General features: G+C 41.8%; 1 protein-coding gene across 1 annotated transcript in view; it reads left to right on the top strand.

Moving 5' to 3' along the window:
- Window positions 1–21760, top strand: part of LOC138981398 (uncharacterized) — a 102065-nt gene that overhangs the window by 6467 nt on the left and 73838 nt on the right. The window contains exon 2 of the mRNA XM_070354314.1: window positions 9686–9899. The gene's annotated coding sequence lies outside the window, so the exon portion shown is untranslated. The remainder of the gene's footprint in view (window positions 1–9685; window positions 9900–21760) is intronic.

Raw genomic sequence — 21760 nt, 5'->3', positions numbered from 1 at the left:
TTGAATACTACTGTTTACAATATGTGTTACTTTTGCTAGTAGAACTATGTACTGATGTCACACTGTGGTCAAAACTGGTGACAGACAGTATGTTTGAAGGCGGAACTCTTGTGCTTGTACTTTCACAGCGATTTTTTGTTCTCTACAACATCATGACATTAAGTGCGTGTTTGTATGTTCCACCTTTCTTGGGTTCATGTTTCTTTATTAGTTGAACAAGTTAGGTACACGTGTAAGTTTCTTTGTTTCATTTTAAGATTCCGAAGTCTCTCAGAACAACTGTCTGTCTGGGGGCTTTCGGATGTATGCTGTTTTGGATCTTACTTCTTATCACAAGTTGTTCTTTCAATACATCAAATCCTGTTGTTGTATGCTACAAGTCGTTTAAATTGTGATTGAAAGTAATTGAGTGCAAACTGCCCAAACTGCTGGTAATGGTGTTATATTTTTCGAGTTTGCAGGGTAAAAAGTGTCCACTGCCTTAAAGTTTTCTTTGTCTTTGCCCAAATAGAGTAATGGTGATGTGTGTGGGGGTGGGTGGATGGGTGTCTGTCTGTCTGATTGTCTGTCTGTCTGTCTGTCTGTCTGTCAAATAGTGCGCACAAGTGCGTTAGACTGTCTGACCGTCTTTCCGTTTTTGCATCTATAGGCTAAAAGGAGCTACATAACACAACTCTCTCCCCCAACCCCCTCCATCTCTCTCTCTATCTCTCTGTCTCAGTCTCTCGGCCCACCACCTCCAGACTTTGACTAATTATTTTGATAAAAGGTACATTATAGGTAAGTGCTGAACTCACATGACGTGACCACACACCGCTCTCTCGCCTTCCTGCATCATCCCCCTACTACCCCCCTCCCCCCACCCACCAACCACATCCATTCTTGATATCACCTGCAACACCTCCCCCTCCCCCCCCCCCCCTTAAATCATTCGGTCCCCTCTCCCACTTAATTCCTCCTCCAACTTGCACAATCCAACGCTGTTTTCACCTGCAAATATTCCCCCACTGCTCGGTCCTCCCAGTCCCCTGAATCTCCAGCACAGCCACCCCCCCCCCCCCCTCCCCTACCAGTCTCCCACTTCCTCCCCTCGCCCCCTCCCCTCCCTCCTCGCCGCTAACAAGACATGCGACCCCCCGGCTGTGCGTATGCCCCTGCGGCCGTATCGCCATGATGCAGCTTTTGAAGCTGTCATAAACATTATCATTTTCTACTCCATTTTTGGTGTAGCGTTTGTGGCTGGTTGTAAGGGAAAATTCTTATACTCTCGTTCGTTGTTCGTTTCTCTTCGGTGCAGTGTTATTGTACAGCGCGATGGACCTTCCTTTGGAGATTTTTTTCCCGTGTGTTTTTTGTGTTTCCTGCTAGCCCGACTTATTTTGTGTGTTGTATGTTTTTTATTTGCAATATTGTCACGTGGTCCTTTCTGTGCATAAAATAGAATTTTTTTTAAAATCCGTATTCTTGTTTCGTGTAGCCAAGTTCTTATACACTATCTGTTCATTCTTCTGTTTGTCTTGTTTTTCTCTTTTTTTAGATGGGGGGTTCCACGAAATGTATTCAATTAAATGTTCCAGATCTGAAAAAGACTTGTTCCACTAAGTTCGAGAGGTTAAGGGATTACCACCTGATAATAATAATAATAATAATAATAACGGGCATTTATAAAGCGCCTTATCAGAAGTTCAAAGCGCGTGACAACAATACATGTATACAAAAATCATACAATCACTGTCAGATTCAAACAACACATCATGCACATCTCACATCCCCAGACTCTATACTAAGGAACTATCCGTAGTGTTGTTGGAACAAGTGAGTTTTCAAATTGGACTTAAAAGATGAAATGGATGGAGAGTGACGTAATTGAAAGGGGAGTGAATTCCATAACTGAGGTCCATAATACGAAAACGTGCGGAAGCCATGAGCCTTGCGTTTAAAGCGACCTTGACGGAGAAGTCGAGCATCATCAAAATTCTTTATTTGGTGTTTAACGTCGTTTTCAACCACGAAGGTTATATCGCGACGAGGGAAAGGGGGGAGATGGGATAGGGGAAAGGGGGGAGATGGGATAGAGCCACTTGTTAAGTGTTTCTTGTTCACAAAAGCACTAATCAAAAAATTGCTCCAGGGGCTTGCAACGTAGTACAATATATGCTTACTGGGAGAATGCAAGTTTCCAGTACAAAGGACTAAACATTTCTTACATACTGCTTGACTAAAATCTTTACAAACATTGACTATATTCTATACAAGAAACACTTAACAAGGGTTAAAGGAGAAACAGAATCCGTTAGTCGCCTCATACGACATGCGGGGTGCAGAGAAATAAGGATGTGGAAAAGAAGACTTTTGGTAAGTGAAATAAAGGTGATGGATCCAGTCAGGTAGAAATAAGACAACAAGAAAAGAATTGGAAAACTGCAGGGAATAGTAGGGAGAGTTTTCTTGGAAGGAAATATAGGTGAAAGGACTGGTAAGGCAGAAATAAGACAAAAGAAGAGAAGAAACAGAACCGTTAGTCGCCTCTTACGACATGCTGGGTAGCATCGGGTAAATTCTTTCTAGTCCCAACCAATATGGGACTCCCCCTAACCCGCGGGGGGTATCATCAGAAGAACGAAGGGTGCGAGAGGGAGTGTAGAGGGAGACCAGTTCAGAAAGATAGGCAGGTGCCGATTCAGAGATGATATTGTAGCAGAAGCAGGCAGCTTTACACCTAATACGTTCCGATACAGGAAGCCAGTGATAAGTTCTTTCATGAGAGGAGTGCAGGGTTGTTGATGCTGTGCTCTGAAAATGAGACGTGCAGCAGAGTGTTGTACTTTTTGCAAGGGTTGGAGAGTGGAGTCAGGGCAGCCTATGAGAAGGGAGTAGCAGTAATCTAATCTGGACAGAATGCAGGATGTAACGAGAGTTTTAGTGGCATCAACAGTGAGAAATTTTCTTATGGAACCTATTCTTCTGATCTCAAAGTAACATGTCTGACAGACTTTTTTGATGTGTTGTTTCATTGAGAGGTGGGAGTCCATGATGAACCCAAGATTCCTAGCACTATCAGAGAGAGAAATGTCACTAGAACCTACTGTGATGGAGGCTGGAAGGGAAGTGGTCGAAGAGGAAGCTCCAGAGAAAAGAAGAAATGATGTATATTATAATTAGATACCTGTGATTTCTCCTCGCTCACTTAAAAAAAAAGCCATAATGGCGTTGTCCCCTGTCGGCCAGTTAAAAACGATCGACAAATGGCCTTTGCGTCATTAACAGTTTCGTCACAGCGTCTGATTGACTCTGCTGGGGATTCTGATGTTGCGCGTCCTTTCCTGCCAAAGTGCTGTCACTTCGGAAGTGTTCTTTGGACTAATTTGGCCCTGGAGGCGGGATCATTTAGCCCGGTGATATCACTGATGCGAGGACGCTGAATTAGCCCTAGAAAATATGAAAGAAACTCGCTGAAATTGATTGACAGTATTATAATTACTAAATCAGGTATCCTTTGGAATAAAGTGGGAGCATTTGACAATAATGATGTGTTCATTAAACCGGATCTGTTGGCGAGATCGAACTATATACATTTTGGTATTTTGTCCTCTGTTCATTTTTAGAGAGAAAATAACCTTGTATTTAGAGACAATGTAAATCGACGAAACTTGCAAATGATGTCGCCAAAACCTCAAAATTGTAAAATGTATATATCAGATACACTTTCAAGCGAGAAAAGCAGTTTAAAATGGCATCGCGGAAAGAAGCTCTTCAAACCAGCATCACGCGAAGACAAGACAGTCAAAGCCTAAACCTTTGATATCCGCCTACATATCCATCAGCGTTTCAAGCTTTCTCCAGCTTGACATTTAAAACTCATCGCACAATTTTATTTCTGATTTTCCAATCACCTTGATGTCTTCTTCTCCAATCAAACTTCACAATTTTTCGAGGAGCTCAGACCTCTCACTGCGTGTGAGGGGAAAGTTGTGTTCCATGTTACCGGCAAAAAGAAGACTATAAAGACCAACTGCGAGGTTTACAAGCACCGTCCTTGAATCTTGTAGAGTCAGTCTGAGAGGGAGAAAGAAGCAAAACAAGATGATAATGAAAAGATCAAAAGTGTGAAAAGAGGACCATGAAAGAATAGTTATTCAATTCCGATTGCTTGGCGCTTGATTGCAGCGAGACATAATGACAGACAGACAGACAGACAGACAGACAGGCAGACAGGCAGACAGACAGACAGACAGGCAGGTAGGCAGGCAGGCAGGCAGGCAGGCAGGAAGTAAGACAGGCAGTAAGATAAAAGGATGAACACACGGATAGACACAGACACAGAAAGACAGGCCAAGATGGTCTTATTTTAATCACTTATGTTTGCACAGGTTGAATAGTTAGGATGTATGATGTCAGTATTTCAATAACCGAACATTTCAGAAACCGATCTGTTGACCTTATTCAAGCCAATTAATTGTTGGCTTAGGTCTCAGATAATTAGTTTGTTTGTTTGTTTATTTGTTTGATTGTTTGTTTGATTGCTTGCTTGCTGGCTTGTTTGTGTTGGTGGGGTTTTTTTTGCTTGCTTGTTTGTTTGTTTGTTTGTTTTATTTGTTTGTTTGTTTGCTTGCTTGTTTTCCTGCTTGCTTGTTTGCTTGCTTGCTTGTTTGTTCGATTCGTTTGGTTGTTTGTTTGCTTGTTTCTGTCTTTGCTTGCTTGTTTCTTTGTTTCTTTTGTTCTGCTTGTAAATGCCTATCGTTTGTCAGTTTTGATCTAAACAAAAAATCTCCTTTTCTTCTTTTGTACAAACAGGCACGGTGGCCTAGTGGTAAGGCGTCCGCCCCGTGATCGGGAGGTCGTGGGTTCGAACCCCGGCCGGGTCATACCTAAGACTTTAAAATTGGCAATCTAGTGGCTGGTCCGCCCGGCGTCTGGCATTATGGGGTTAGTGCTAGGACTGGTTGGTCCGGTGTCAGAATAATGTGATTGGGTGAGACATGAAGCCTGTGCTGCGAATTCTGTCTTGTGTGTGGCGCACGTTATAATTATGATATCATATGGCCCTTTGTGGTCGGCTGGGCGTTAAGCAAGCAAACAAACAAACAAATCTTTTGTACGATATTCTAGGTTTGCGAACGTAGACTGCGCTACTGACTTCTCGGCAAATTAACCCAACATTGAGTTTTCTGCATAGTATCACGGAACACAATCACAATACATAGGCAAAAAGTTCAAACAAGGTTTTTTTCACACGCCGAAAAAAAAGTACAGCAGTGGCGGCACATTTATTGCGGTTTTAACGCGTTCTGCTTCCCCGAACGGTCGGTAAATGATCACCACATTAGATTCTGCCTGTGAGGACGAAAGATCAGATTGTATCTTTGTATTTATGACGGGTAGTTTTGCACACCTGGTCCCCGCTTTCAGCGAAAAGCGGGCTCGAATGGCAGAAAAAGGAAGTCTGCGGAGAGCAGTAGATTAAATAAAGATGTCTATCGCAAAAATTCCCCAGCTATACGGGCTGTTCACTGCCCACTTTTCTCTTTTATTGTGTAGTGAGAATGTACAGACTATGCCGCATACAATCAATTAAACAAATGGAGCACAACAAGCAAAGCTTATATAAAATTGCAAGGATAATTGGCTGAATTCATTTTGCAACCGGCACCTGTGTCAATCTGGGAAAAGAATTCTAACCAAGAAATGATCACAGTGCATTGTAAGAAGCCAGGCTGTTCATTGTTCGTCGGAGCCTTGGCAAATCTGTGGTGGTCCTCATGATTGTGTGTGCGGGACGGCATGTATCTTTAAAGTCTACCCACAAGAAATGAAAAGGTGAGAGTGTCGTTCATGATATATATGAAGATCATTAATCGACGGACAGTAAAGATCATGACAACGAATGTTTTGTTGTATTTCGGTTTTGCGACACCCTTTGATGTCCAGTCGGCCATTTTGGGGTACCCATAGTTCAGCGAAAAGGGGGAGAGTGCGTATATACTGAAGGAGCAGCAGAATGGATACCTTCTTCTTCTTCTTTTTCTTCTTCTTCTTCTTCTTCATCTTCTTAAAAAAAAAAATAGAATGGAAGATTTAAGTATTTCCTCGTCAGTATCTAATGAAAAATCCAAAAGAGAGAGAGCAAATCTATACAAATTTAGCAAGCAATTCCCAATGAATTGTACACTACATTGGGGTGTGCACGTTAAATATCCCACGATTGACAAAAGGGTCTTTCCTGGCAAAATTGTATAGGCATGGATAAAAATGTCCACCAAAATACCCGTGTGGCTTGGAATAATAGGCCGTGAAAAGTAGGATATGCGCCGAAATGGCTGCGATCTGCTGGCCGATGTGAATGCGTGATGTATTGTGTAAAAACATTCCATCTCACACGGCATAAATAAATCACTGCGCTTTGAATATGTGCGCAATATAAATTGCATAAAAAAAAGTTAAATAAAAAAAAATAGAAAATAAAAATCCCTGCGCTCGGAACTGTACCCACGGAAACCCCCCGCGGGTTAGGGGGAAGAATTTACCCGATGCTCCCCAGCATGTCGTAAGAGGCGACTAACGGATTCTGTTTCTCCTTTACCCTTGTTAAGTGTTTCTTGTATAGAATATAGTCAATTTTTGTAAATATTTTAGTCAAGCAGTATGTAAGAAATGTTAAGTCCTTTGTACTGGAAACTTGCATTCTCCCAGTAAGGTCATATATTGTACTACGTTGCAAGCCCCTGGAGCAAATTTTTGATTAGTGCTTTTCTGAACAAGAAACAATTGACAAGTGGCTCTATCCCATCTCCCCCCTTTCCCCGTCGCGATATAACCTTCGTGGTTGAAAACGACGTTAAACACCAAACAAAGAAGAACCCACGGAATACGCGCGATATAAGCCTCATATTGATTGATTGATTGAATGCGATTACAAAAAGAAGGCGACTTGAAAAATTTGATACTTGAAGCAAAAGCAAAAACAGGGATAGCGAGTTGTTAAAAAACAACATTAGATTTTTTTTTTTTTTAAACTCTCACGATCATTTTTACAATGTTGTTTCGAATACTTCCAGTGGTTGGGATTATTAAACCTCTTATTTGAGAAAATAAAGGCCGGGTAACAAGGAACCCAACTATTGACTCAACTGTCCGTCACTCAACTCAACAGTCATTCTTTTTCCATCAATTTGTTCCCACCTGTGTATAATCTCCCACTCACCTTTCCGTCAATATTAGTCTACCATTTAAAACAACACCAGCATCGGCGCTGCATGCAATTGTGCAGCGGGCCGGCTAGCCTGAGCAAGATCCATTAACTTGAAGCAGAACATTTATCCAACTAAAATTTTATTGTGTAAAATGAAAGTGAAGGCTGATAAAAACTGTACATATTGTGAGGATGAACTTGATGTATTGGAGCATTTTTTCTTTGAATGCCCAACCGTGCTCAGGTTTTGGAAATATATTGAAATGTACATATTAGTAAACATTGGCGAAAGAATTAGGTTGAATGTTACAGATGTGCTTTTTGGTATTAAAAGTAACAGCAAAAATATGAAGAAGATTAATCATATTATTTTAATCGCAAAGATGTGCGTAAGCATTTTTAAAAAAACCGATTCACGATTAACACTGGAAATTATTTTTGGAAATCATGTTGTTTTGAGATTTCGTTAGTCTAACGTTTTATCAATTAGAAACAAATTGTTTATTGTCTCTGATTTAAGGTAAAGCATGTAAATGAGAAATTATGTGTACAAACAGAAAACACACAGTTACCATGTTTGTTATCACGTGTTAATTGATTGATTAAAATTTTGGAGAGAGAAAAAACAAAAACAAAACTTGAAGCGGCTGTTGATACCCTAGAACTATATGCACAGCAGTAGCCATTCTTGGAGGTAAGTCTCAAGTAATTGGTATTTGTGAACGGGAAAAAAATGGGGTGAAAAGGTGGTTTTGAAATTCCGCAAAAAAGACATTTGTTCTCAAAGCGAGGTGCCGAACGCTTGGATTTGCGTTCCGGCCGATTCGCGTCTTGGGTGAACAAAAAGGTCGCGCAAAAGAGTGTTCTTCCGCCAGTAGCGGAAACTCGTGAAGCGGATGTTTGGTTACTATGCTGTTGTTTTTGTTTCGTTTTCCACTATCGTACTTTAGAACAACGCTGTAAGGCGATTGGAAAGCTAACATACTGATCGGCCCAAATACTTTCTCTCAATTAAGTTAGTCTAGTCATGGTTACGAGCGTGAGTTATCATGGGGAAAAAAAACATCTTAATGTGAAGTCAACGCGTTCGTAGATCATATATGAATGCAAGCGGGTTTTTTGGACAGACAATCATATGGGTGAACTGGGGAACAAACAGAAAGTTACCGGGTGCGCTAAACACTTTTTTGGTTTTATCAATCATGTATTTGTATTATATTGTGAGCTCTCCCTCTCTCCCCCTCTCTCTCTCCCTCTCTCTCTCTCTCTCTCTCTCTCTCTCTGTCTTTCTTTCTCTCTCTCTCTGTCTTTCTTTCTCTCTCTCTCTCTTTTTTTCTCTCTCTCTCTTTTCTCTCCCTCTCTCTCTCTCTCTCTCTCTCTCTCTCTTTCTCTCTCTCTCTTTTATGTTGTGTCTGTTCTTGTTCTTCCCCCATTCCCCTTGGTTTGTAAATGGGTCTGTGGCCTTAGTACAATAAACCGTTCTGAGTCTGAGTCTGAGTCTGAGTCTCTCTCTTTCTCTCTCTCTCTCTCTCTCTCTCTCTCTCTCTCTCTCTCTCTCTCTCTCCCTCTCTCTCTATCTCTCCCTTTCTCCTCTCTCTCTCTATCTCTCTCTCTCTCTCTCTCTCTCTCTCTCTCTCTCTCTCTCTCTCTCTCTCTCTTTCTCTCTCTCTATCTCTCCCTCTCTTTCTCTCCGTCTCTCTCTTCCCTCCTCCCTACCTTCGTACAATCGGCTCAGTTTCAGTCTCGTTCTCTCCTTGTTATTTTGTTATTTTACACTTACATTGTGATGATTTCCAGATGACTTAAAACAACTGGACAAGCAAACACTGCCGGGGTGCGGCGTGTATTTCTATTGTTAGTCGCGTGATGGTTTCTTTGTTTTTAACACGTTGGGTTAGTCTGTATTTCCAGTTCACTTTCACTCGGAACTGCCACTGTACACAGAGAGGAGTGAAGACATGTTTTCAGGTTCCATCCGGTTTGTTTGGCCCGATTTTATTTTCGTGCGTTTTGTATTTTCAACGTGTTTGAACACGCGTGTACTGCCGTGTTTGCGCTCGCAATATTACTGTAAAAATGGGTAGTGGCGCAAGCTTTTACATAGTTAAAACCAAATTCTAATATAAGAATCAGCTTGTCCTTTCGTAGGATACACTCTCATCTTCTTCGTTCTCGGGAAGTCGGTCACATAATGTAGGTAATTTTTTTTTACTCTAATTCCTTACCCGTGTACGTTTTTTCACGCATTGGAGGTTTTTGAAAGGCTTGTTGCATTTCAAAGCATACGGAGTTCTAGTACCCCTTCTGCTTTTCATTAGAAAGAATAAAACCTTTTATTGATTAATTAAATTAGAACTAGATACGTCATCTACTAATAGTAATAGTAGTAATCGTAGTGACTCAACAGTTGTTTGAATTTAACTGGCTGTGTAATGCCGCTATAGGCGCCACCTGTGATGTTTCAATTACCCATTGTTATTCAATAACTTGTTTCAGAGCCAATGGGATAAAGCAGAAAATATTCAGAGGAATCAAGATTTGACTGCACAGCTTGAAACATCTGCACAAGTGGACATTTATTCTGGACAATGTGAACTCTACATTTACTACGGCGACACAGTCCCTAACACAAGTGGAATAAAGTTTGTTCCCGCTTCGGTCCAGCTTCATGTTTCTACGACGTGGACTGATATTTTGTGGTTGATTTTAGGTAAGTGTGTTTCTCCGCGCGCGTGCGTGTGTGTGTGCGTGGTTGGGGTGGTAGTGGGGGCGGTGGTGGTGGAGATGGTGGTGGTGATGTTGCTACTACAAATATTCATGTTGCTGACAGGTATGAAGGGAGACTGTCGCAGGGAAAAAAAAACTTACGAACAGTCGTCTTTTTCTTTATTTACTAATTAGTTTAATTCCAAAACAAAAGAGCGGATGAGGCCTTTGCTCCATATCATATTTCTTACTTTCTTTATTTTTGTTTTTTCTTCCCTTCTGTCACAGGAATGAAGGTACACATGTTAGCCCAGATGCTCAGTAAAATGTCGGATTTGTTCTTATGACCAGAAGACATGAACAAACAAACACACAAGCAAACAGACAAATCTGACTGTAAGCTGAACTCAATAAGCTTGTGTGTCCGCGCTGTTATTACCTCTCACAACCACACAGAGTTAAGTCTAAACCACCTTTTCTTCTTTTTTTCTTTCCTTCTCTCTCTCTCTCTCTCTCTCTCTCTCTCTCTCTCTCTCTCTCTCTCTCTCTCTCTCTCTCTCTCTCTCTCTCTCTCTCTCTCTGTTTCTGTCGCTCTTTATCTCTACCCCTCGTTCTCTCTATCAATCTCTAGCTCTAGCTCTCTGTCTCTGTCTCTCTGTCTCTCTGTCTCTCCCTGGCTCTCCCTCCCTCTCTCTCTTTCCCTTCCCCTCTCTCTGTCTCTCTCTCTCTATCTATCTCTCTCTCTCTCTCTCCCTCTCTCTCTCTCTGCCACCCCATGTCACTCTCTCTTTCTAACTATCACTATGTCTGTCTATTTGTTTGTGTCCTTCTCTGTCTCTCTCTGTGACTCTGTCTCTGTCTCTGTCTCTGGCTCTCTCTTTCTCTCTTTCTCTCTCTCTCCCTCTCTCTCTCTCTCTCTCTCTCTCTCTCTCTCAGTAATGTTTTTTTTCACGTATTCATTTCATGGTTGTTGTCGTTGTTGTTGTGTTTTTGTGTTGTTTCTGTTTTTGTTCTACCCCCATTCCCCTTGGTTTGTATAAGGGTCTGTACAATAAACTTCTCTCTCTCTGTCACTCTCTCTCTGTCTCTGTCTCTGTCTCTGTCACTCTCTCTGACTCTGTCTCTGTCTCTCTCTCTCTCTCTCTCTCTCTCTCTCTCTCTCTCTCTCTCTCTCTCTCTCTCTCTCTCTCTAAGCTGCTGATCCTGCTATCACTACTTCCCGGCACATTACAGCAAATTAAAAACAGATTAAGGCAGGGCTTCCGATCCTCTGTGCGATGGAGGCAGAGTGATAGCGACACTTCTCCCTTTTCACCAAAATGTGCCGGTAGCACTGATGTCGCTGAGAGTCAGCATCACTTGAAGGAGTGGAGGTGTAATTTGTCCTTTTTCTGTCTCAAGTCTTTTGCACAATGGGGTTTTCAGCTTTTTGTTTGTTTGTTTGTTTTTTTGCTTAACGCTCAGCCGACCACGAAGGGCCATATCAGGGCGGTGCTGCTTTGACATTTAACGTGCACCACACACAAGACAGAAGTCGCAGCACAGGCTTCATGTCTCACCCAGTCACATTATTCTGACACCGGACCAACCAGTCCTAGCACTAACCCCATAATGCCAGACGCCAGGCGGAGCAGCCACTAGATTGCCAATTTTAAAGTCTTAGGTATGACCCGCCCGGGGTTCGAACCCACGACCTCCCGCTCACTGGGCGGACGCCTTACCACTAGGCCACCGTGTTGCGGTGGTTTTCAGCTGACAATTTTGTGAATAACAATACCTCTATCGAAGCTGTTGCAGCTTCTTTGTCGGATAAACTGGGAATGCAGAATCGTGACACCTCGGTGCGACCAAAGGGTTAAGGTTCATGATCTCGAAGACAATTAAGGGAAAGTCGCCAATCCCGGAACAGTCGGCTAACTTGGAACACCTCAATATGCGGTCAACGGGAAACAATTCATGAAATTTTTTTTAGCAGAAATGTCTAGTGACCCCTCCCGATGTTATTGCAAAAAGAAAAATGGCAACTGCGGCAAAACCAAAGAAGAGGTACGTTTTTTTAACTTTTCTCCCGTCTTCTTCTTATTTCTATTGTCTAGAATTCGTTTTATTACTCTTTATCTATATACGTTCACATAAAATGTTGATTGCTATTACAAACCTACATCAATGTGTTACACTATGAACGGGGAAAAAAGATTGGAAACGTCACATGTATCCTACAGCTAAAGTCGAAATCCATGCAGGTGCCATGCGGCTATGCTGGAACACATATAGAGGCAAACATGGAACAGTGTTCCAGCTTTGACGCATTCTGTTCCATCTTACCCTCATCAAACGATAAAGTGAACACTGGTGTTTTTAGTCCGTGGCAGGCTAATTGCCCCCTGGATAATTGTTCCCCGACAACTGCCCCCCCCCCCCCTTCCGGATAATTGCCCTACTAGGACAATTGCCCCCCGGACACCTGCCCCCCCACCGAGGGAGGACAACTGCCCCCCGGACACCTGCCCCCCGGACACCTGCCCCCCAATTTTTTTTTCTCACCACTCTTTGTGCAAGTTTTTGCAAAAGCCGTTCACTTCAATAAGAGTGTGTGTGTGTGTGTGTGTGTGTGTGTGTGTGTGTGTGTGTGTGTGTGTGTGTGTGTGTGTGTGTGTGTGTGTGTGTGTGTGTGTGTGTGTGTGTGTGTGTGTGTGTGTGTGTGTGTGTGTGAGTGTGTTTGCTGGTGTAAATGCGGGCGTAAGTGTGGGCGTGCAAGTGTCTGTGTCGGTTTGTCTGTGTGTATGTCTGTCAGTTTGTCTTTGTCTGGGTGTTTGCAGTATTTATGTGTATGTGTCTATATGTGTGTGAGTGTGTGTGTATATGTGTGTGTGTGTGTGTGTTTGTGTGTGTTTGCGCGCGCGCGCGTGTGTGTGTGTGTATGTGTGTGTGTGGGTGGGTGTATGTGTGTGTGTGTGTGTGTGTGTGTGTGTGTGTGTATTCAAACCAGGAAGCATTATATAGATATCGTTGAGAAAACAAATTATAGACTTCCATTACCTATGAATACCCTCTAGACAACAATACAACACTTGATAACTTGCTAAACATACAGACAAGAATGGGGGGCAATTCATTGTCACGGGGGGCAATTGTCCTAGGCGGGCAAATGTCCAGGGGGCAGTACTGTTGGCCGGGGGGCAGTACTGTTGTCCGGGGGGGGGGGGAGGGGGGCAGTTGTCCGGGGGGCATTTAGCATAGAACCGTTTTAGTCACGTACTCAATTCTCTTTTCAGTTTTATTGTATTTTTTCCTTCTATTGAATGGTTGATTGATTTGTTTTACAGTATTTTGGGACCCGGACGGTGGCTACCCGAAGAAATGGGCTGCGCGTTGTCGGCTGTCAGAAACGGGGAAATGGGTTTGCGTTGCGCATCAAGAACATTTGGTGTTCCTGTCACGACTTTTATGCTGCGAAATATCTTGGTACTGCTTCTTGTGTGGCACCAACACCCCTTTGAACATTATACAGTGCCAGCAGTATACACACGGCATTGATCACACGAGGACTGCACTGAAAGTAGAAAACAAAGGGACATTGATTAGCTTCTTTTTTCATGTTTTACAAAAACAGTTTTTTTTATCCGATTTGTTTAGACCTAGCCCTTATTTATATTTTTTTCACATTTGAGGCATTAATTGTTATTAAATTTACTATTTCTTTGGTAAAAATCCAATGTTATGTGGAAAAACAGACATTTAAATAAGATGGCTAAATCAAAATGTTATGACGTATGAATTTATCTTGTGTGTGTGGCAATGTGTAATTGTGTGCGTGTGATTGAGAGTGTGTGGGTGTATATATGTGTGTGTGAGACACAGACAGAGCTAGAAAGAGAGTCAGTGTGTTTTTGCATGTGTTCCGAGTTTGACAACACAGTGTTCCACTTTACACACCCATGCGTCCAACCTGGAACAAATGCAGAAATTTTTATAATGGTCAGTTTGATGAGTTGTGTGACTTTTATTTTATCTTATGTTGTTCGTTTGTTTACTGATAGAGTCTAGTATGTGACAATATAAAAAACGCTTTGCAATAATAATTTTTTTGTCTGGTACGGCTGTTTCTCCTTAACTGTTCCAGGTTTAGCGACATTCCCATACTTGAAGGTTTCTTATAAATTGCCCGGCTAGCTGGCTGGCTGGCTTGCTGGTTTTCTATTCGTTTTTCAATCAGTTGTTCAGTCCGTCTAGTTTCAAGTGAAAGCTTCAGAAAGCGTTTAAACAAAATCATGTACGTTTGCAAACTTCTTTACTAGCGTTCTCCGTTTATAACAAAAAACAAGTCGCGTAAGGCGAAAATACAACATTTAGTCAAGCTCAGTCGAACTCACAGAATGAAAGTGAACGCATTGCATTTTTTCCGCAAGACCGTACACTCGTAGCATCGTCTGTCCACCGCTCGTGGCAAAGGCAGTGAAATTAACAATCCAGAAAAGCGCGGTAGCGGTTGCGCTGAGGAGGATAGCACGCTTTTCTATATCTTTATTCTTTTTAGCTTACTGAGTTTGTTTTTAATCCAAACATATCATATCTATATGTTTTTGGAATCAGGAACGGACAAGGAATAAAATGAAATTGTTTTCGATTTCGGAAATTTAATTTTAATCATAATTTTTATATTTTTAATTTTCAGATGTTGTTTTTAATCCGAATATAACATATTTATATGTTTTTGGAATCAGACAATGATGAAGAATACGATAAACGTAATTTTGGATCGTTTTATAAAAAAAATAATTTTAATTACAATTTTCAGATTTTTAATGACCAAAGTCATTAATTATTTTTTAAGCCTCCAAGCTGAAATGCAATACCAAAGTCCGGCCTTCGTCGAAGATTGCTTGGCCAAATTTTCAATCAATTTTATTGAAAAATGAGGGTGTGACAGTGCCGCTTCAACTTTTACAAAATGGCGGATATGACGTCATCAAAGCCACATTTATCGAAAAAATGAAAAAACGTCTGGGGATATCATACCCAGGAACTCTCATAAACATTTTTATAAAGATCGGTCCAGTAGTTTACTCTGAATCGCTCCACACACACACACACACACACACACACACACACACACACACACACACACACACACACACACACACACACACACACACACACACACACACACAAACACCACGACCCTCGTCTCGATTCCCCCCTCTATGTTAAAACATTTAGTCAAAACTTGACTAAATGTAAAAAGGGGGGATGGATAATTTCTGATTTAAATCAAGACAGACATACACAATTATAGACAGAAAGACAAACAAAGCAGTCATGAAGACAGAGACAGAGTGAGAGACAGACAGATCCCATCTATAGAAACAGAGACAGACAGATAGAAACAGAGACAGACAGAAACCCACAGAGAACACAGAGATCATTTTTACATTTAGTCAAGTTTTGACTAAATGTTTTAACATAGAGGGGGAATCGAGACGAGGGTCGTGGTGTATGTGTGTGTGTGTCTGTCTGTCTTTCTGTGCGCGTGTGTGTGTAGAGCGATTCACTGGACTACTGGACCGATCTTTATGAAATTTGACATGAGAGTTCCTGGGTATGATATCCCCGGATGATTTTTTCGTTTTTTCGATAAATACCTTTGATGACGTCATATCCGGCTTTTTGTAAAAGTTGAGGCGCCACTGTCACACCCTCATTTTTCATTGATTGATTGAAATTTTGGCCAAGCAATCTTCGACAAAGGCCGGACTTCGGTATTGCATTTCGGCTTGGTGGCTTAAAAATTAATTAATGACTTTGGTCATTAAAAATCTCAAAATTGTAAAATAAAAATGTTTTAAAACGATCCAAATTTACGTTCATCTTATTCTTCATCATTTTCTGATTCCAAAAACATATAAATATGTTATATTCGGATTAAAAACAAGCTCTGAAAATTACAAATATAAAAATTATTATTAAAATAAAATTTCCGAAATCGATTTAAAAACAATTTCATCTTATTCCTTGTGATTCCAAAAACATATAGATGTGATATGTTTGGATTAAAAACACGCTCAGAAAGTTAAAAATAATAGAGATAAAGAAAAGCGTGCTATCCTTCTCAGCGCAACTACTACCCCGCTCTTCTTGTCAATTTCACTGCCTTTGCATCGAGCGGTGGACTGACGATGCTACGAGTATACGCTCTTGCTGTAAAAATGCAGTGAGTTCAGTTTCATTCTGTTAGTTCGACAGCTTGACTAAATGTTGTAATTTCGCCTTACGCGACTTGTTACTCTTTGTCATCTAAGTGTACCACAACTCTCACGTCGCAACAGGCCCAAACACTTCAGTCCTGGTTGACAAAGAATAATTCTGTCGAGGCGCCCCGGACCCACACAACAATGGCTGCCGCCTGTTGTTCCGTGACCGCCCCGGACAAATCAGATCACCTCACCTCCCGATGAGCATCTCTGTCCGCTCGGACGTGACTCTCAGGGATTGACGGGGATTAGACTTTAAGGCGTAAGGGTCACCCAGATTGTCGGACCAAAACTGTAATTTTTTTATTCAGTCACTTGCAATCAATGAATTGGCTTGATGTTTGGTAGTTTTCTTCAAAAATCATTATATTTTCAGAAAACATCAAGTTTGAATACCTACATTAAGTAGAACAACTGACAAAATTATTTAATTCGTAAAATAATGGGCAAAATAAACCTGCAAAAATGCTAATTTTAGCATTTTTGAAATATCTCTTGGGGAAAAACTATGTGTCCAATTGAAAAATAAATTGGCACTCATATTTAAAGCATCATTACCTACAGTATGTTCTAAAAGCTTTCTGTTTTGTTGGAAATGTTGCTTTTAGTAGCATTAGCAAAAGAATACTATAATTCTATATTATTATGATATATCACACAATAAAAAAAAATCTATTTTTCTGATTATCAGCTTCATTCTAGAACAAACTATAGCCAGTCAAGTGAACATTTGATGTGCAAAGTTTCAATGGAATAGGTGAATATTTAAAAAAGTTTTTCATTCAGACAGTGCAGCTGCCTGTGATTTCGCGCGAACTTTCACCACATAAAACAGCAAAAAGTTCAACATCTATCAGTTTATGTCCTTTATGGGGGGGTCATCAAGAGATTAGAATCAAAACTATCTTCACTTGAGCTACTGTCTGATTCATCATCTGTGTCTGACTGTTCTGAGCAGTTTTTGGAATCAAATTCATCATCAGAACCGATAATTTCATTCAACAGAGGCCTTGATTAAAGGGATTTTTAATTCCCACCAACCTACTTTGACCACTTATTGCAAGAAAACTATGTATGCTAGAGACAAAATGTAAACTGCACATGAAAATAGAGATATTGTTCTAGCTTTTGGCAACATCATAATTTAGTATATCTGAAAAACGATTTTTTTCCAAATTCTGGGTGACCCTTACACCTTAAGTTCGACTCGAGGGTTTAGTCGTTTCACTTTTCTCTGTTGCTGTCTGTTCAGCCGTTGTTCGTTTGCTGATGAGACTTTCAGTGAGTCTGAGCATCACGAACGCGTGAGTTAGAGAGAGAGAGAGAGAGAAAGAGAGAGAGAGAGCGCTCGAAAAATTCGGCCAAGTGTATGTTCTTGTTCATTGTGTATGGAAAATAGAAGACCATCACAACAGTGCTGACATTACGTATGATAAAGCAAGCTTAGTGCGTCCTTGGACTCGCTTTTTGTTATATTTAGTCAAGTTTTGACTAAATATTTTAACATCGAGGGGGAATCGAAACGAGGGTCGTGGTGTATGTGCGTGTGTGTGTGCGTGCGTGCGTGTGTGTGTGTGTGTGTGTAGAGCGATTCAGACTAAACTACTGGACCGATCTTTATGAAATTTGACATGAGAGTTCCTGGGTATGAAATCCCCGAACGTGTTTTTCATTTTTTTGATAAATGTCTTTGATGACGTCATATCCGGCTTTTCGTGAAAGTTGAGGCGGCACTGTCACGCCCTCATTTTTCAACCAAATTGGTTGAAATTTTGGTCAAGTAATCTTCGACGAAGCCCGGGGTTCGGTATTGCATTTCAGCTTGGTGGCTTAAAAATTAATTAATGACTTTGGTCATTAAAAATCTGAAAATTGTAAAAAAAAATAAAAATTTATAAAACGATCCAAATTTACGTTTATCTTATTCTCCATCATTTGCTGATTCCAAAAACATATAAATATGTTATATTCGGATTAAAAACAAGCTCTGAAAATTAAATATATAAAAATTATTATCAAAATTATAAATTGTCCAAATCAATTTAAAAACACTTTCATCTTATTCCTTGTCGGTTCCTGATTCCAAAAACATATAGATATGATATGTTTGGATTAAAAACACGCCCAGAAAGTTAAAACAAAGAGAGGTACAGAAAAGCGTGCTATCCTTCTTAGCGCAACTACTACCCCGCTCTTCTTGTCAATTTCACTGCCTTTGCCATGAGCGGTGGACTGACGATGCTACGAGTATACGGTCTTGCTGAAAAATGGCAGCTACTTGACTAAATATTGTATTTTCGCCTTACGCGACTTGTTGTTTTAGTTTAAAGGGCCGGACCAAGTTCGTTTGAGGGGGGGGGGGGGTTCCAACTGAAGGCAGGGGTCCAAAGTACACTTTTTTTTTCTCTGAGAGGTACATTGGATGGCCAGGGGGGGGGGGGGTTTCCGGAACCCCAGGAACCCACCCCCCCCCCCCCCCCCCCCCCAGATCCGGCCCTGGTTTAGAGCGTCACGGGACCCTCTCCAATAATTTTTAGTGCGTTTTTGTTGGTTTGTCTTTTGCTTCTAGTGAGTATAGGACGCAGGGCCCAGGGACGAAGAGTTTGGGGAGCCATGTATACAAAAAACAAAGGAGGAGGAGAGGTGTGTGCATGCGTCTGTGGGTGGGTGGATGAGTGGGAGCGGCGTGTTACCGAGTTATTTGCTAATTTGGCATCATTTCCGCCACCAGCACTGCCGTAACGACCACCCTGGTGGAGATGCCGCAGTCAGGGCTAATGCTGTGTTCCGACCTCTTGACTTCTGACGTTGCTCTCTCTCTCTCTCTCCCTCTCTCTCTCTCTCTCTCTCTCTCTCTCTCTCTCTCTCTCTCTCTCTCTCTCTCTCTCTCTCTCTCTCTCTCTCTCTCTCTCCCTCTCTCTCTCTCTCCCTCCCTATCACTTCCCCACCCCCATGCCACCTCTGCCTTACTCCTCATACATCTTTATGATCTCGAGTTTAAGTTTTTCGACCTCCTTTTGTTGTTAACTTTTTTAATTTGTTTAATTTTATCATTGTGTGTCTGTGCGTCCCAAGGACAGATGGTAAGAAAAGGCGTAGCCTTAAATCTTAATCCTTGTTAATTAAATTCAATTCTCTCTCTCTCTCTCTCTCTCTCTCTCTCTCTCTGTCACGATCGGGTGACAGAGACCAGGAAAGTGTCACTCGGTGGAGTGCCTGTTCTTGGTCGAGTATGATAGAAAGCGCCTGTACGTGATATTGGGCTACAGCAGAGTTTGCTGACGGGATGTTTTGTAGCGCACGAGTTTCACAGTGGGTTTTTTTTTGCTGTCATAGGGCTGACGGTTTTTCGCTGACAGCGCGCACGGGATTTTCAGGGATTGAGTTTCTCGTGTCTTTTTTCTGCTTGGGAGGCAGAATTGTGTATAGCTGGACTGGTTTTGTGACAAGGTCAGTCACGTGTTATTGGCTAGGTTGTCTGAGAGAGACACAAGCACGGCACACTTGACACCCAGCGGCAGAAGGGGAAGGATCTAATACACAGTTTCTAGAGTATGATGGTTTTTCACCGAATATTGTATTCGGCACTCTAGGGGAGCTTCCACCGGTTATTTCCTTTACACTGCCACATATTTTGCTGAGGACAAGTCGTCAACATTCCTTCGTCGGCGATGGCTTTCGCATAAGGATTCGACAAGGGGTTCTGGAGGTTTTTGGTCACTGTTGACGAACAGAGGCTGTTCCAGGGAGGAGGCGGACTTTGCTTCCATTGAGAGTACAATCATAGGCTTTTGAGGTAATAAATCATTATTTAACGCTGTTGATGAGTCTGTGTTGTGGAATGAAATACTCTCTGTTGTTCTTTCCAGGTTAGCGCATAATTTACTCTCTGTGACGCTAAAATACTAATCTGTATATGGTTTTTGCAGATAGGGAGAGAAGGACGGAAAATGGCTGTTTTGTTGTTGTAAAAAGTCCGTTTTGTGCAGGCCCACGTGCTCGATGAGGTATTTAAAGATGACATGTTTTAAGGTGGTGGGTGAGGGGTAGCTGACATGTTTAGTGCACCGATGCTTTCTGTTTGCAGCCTCCGTTCGTTTCGTTTCGTTTCGTTACGTTCCTGTAACATCTGCACGGCTGACTTTGGCGGGACCTGTTGAAGCTACGCTAACCAGGAGACCGGCTAACCAGGAGACCGGCTAACCAGCGGACCGGCTAACCAGCGGACCGGCTAACCAGCGAACCGGCTAACCAGCGAACCGGCTAACCAGCATACCGGCTAAGCAGCAGCAGCAGAGATAAAGCTAAGTGCACCATGTCGTACGCACCCCGTTGACCACCGTTGTCTTTTCGTATCTGTGATTTCATTGGAGTAGTGACAACGTGGGGTGTGTGACACCTGCACGAACTAGAGCTTTTCGAACAGAACATTCGCATTTAACTATATTTACACGGGTTCAGCGTGTTACTATAATTTTCTACATACTACTGGCATTTTGTCAGTGAACACTGTTTTTTTACGTGTTGAGAACGTAAAAGGAACATATTTTGAGTGAAGGCTCGAGGGAGGTGGAGAGTTTATACATAAACAGGCGTCTGAAACTTATACTTTTGTTGACTCTATTTAATTGTATGACTGCGAGAGTGGATCGTGGTGTGGTTAGTTAATTAGTAGTAATTAACCGGTTCATAATCACCTTAAGTGATATATTGAAACGTGACACATGGGGGCCAAGCCGGGATTTACTCAGTTAATTTCCAACTGATAAAGACCCACCAATTAAGGATAACTAAGAGCAGATAATCTCGTCAGTGCTCGACTTATTTTCTGCTTGGTGCTACCCTTTTTTGTATAGTTTTGATCATATACCACACCTTAAGCGATTCACATCTTGCAGGAAATGTAAATTGTAATTTGTGAGTTATTGTATGCGCTAACTGTGATTACTTCCCTTTCCTTTGTTTGTGAATCTTTGTTGTTGTACGTTCAGAGTTTTCCGTTGCAGAGAGCTGAGCGGGGTTAGCGGATTTGTTATTCGTTTTACTCAGTTTTCTCTACATTGTTGTTTCGCATTCTGTAACAGGTTACATTTCTACCGTCTTGTTTTACTTGGATTTTTCTCCATATTTTGACTTTGTTGGAATTTTGGGGGGGAAGGGTCCGAGGACTTCTGTCCTAACCAAGGCTGTGGGAGACACTCTGTTTCACCGCAAAAAGCAGCCGATAAAGTAGGCCACGGCTGTGGGAAACACTTTGTTTCACCGCAAAAAGCAGCCATAAAGTAGGCTACGCGATTTGTTCTACACCATTTGGATTTTTCTTCTGCATTTTCTGGTTGCTGGATTTTTGTATCCATCGCTTTCATCACCGCGTATTCTAGCTATAGCTGCGTTAGACTTACTTTTGTGATAAAGCTTTGCTAAACTAACCATGGCTACAGGGGGATCTCCTACGAAGAGATTAACTTTTGAGACTCCTGGTAGCGAGGAACAGACAGAGCGAGACGCACGCGTTAGAGCGCGTAGTTTGCTTAAGCGCAAGGAGTTAGAACGTAAGGAAGACATAGAGCGACAGACGAGAAAAGAAGAGCTTGACAGACAAGAACGACAGGTC

The sequence above is a fragment of the Littorina saxatilis genome, linkage group LG12 (assembly GCF_037325665.1).
Source record: "Littorina saxatilis isolate snail1 linkage group LG12, US_GU_Lsax_2.0, whole genome shotgun sequence".
Lineage (NCBI taxonomy): Eukaryota > Metazoa > Mollusca > Gastropoda > Littorinimorpha > Littorinidae > Littorina > Littorina saxatilis.
This window is presented reverse-complemented; position numbering and strand designations above follow the sequence as displayed.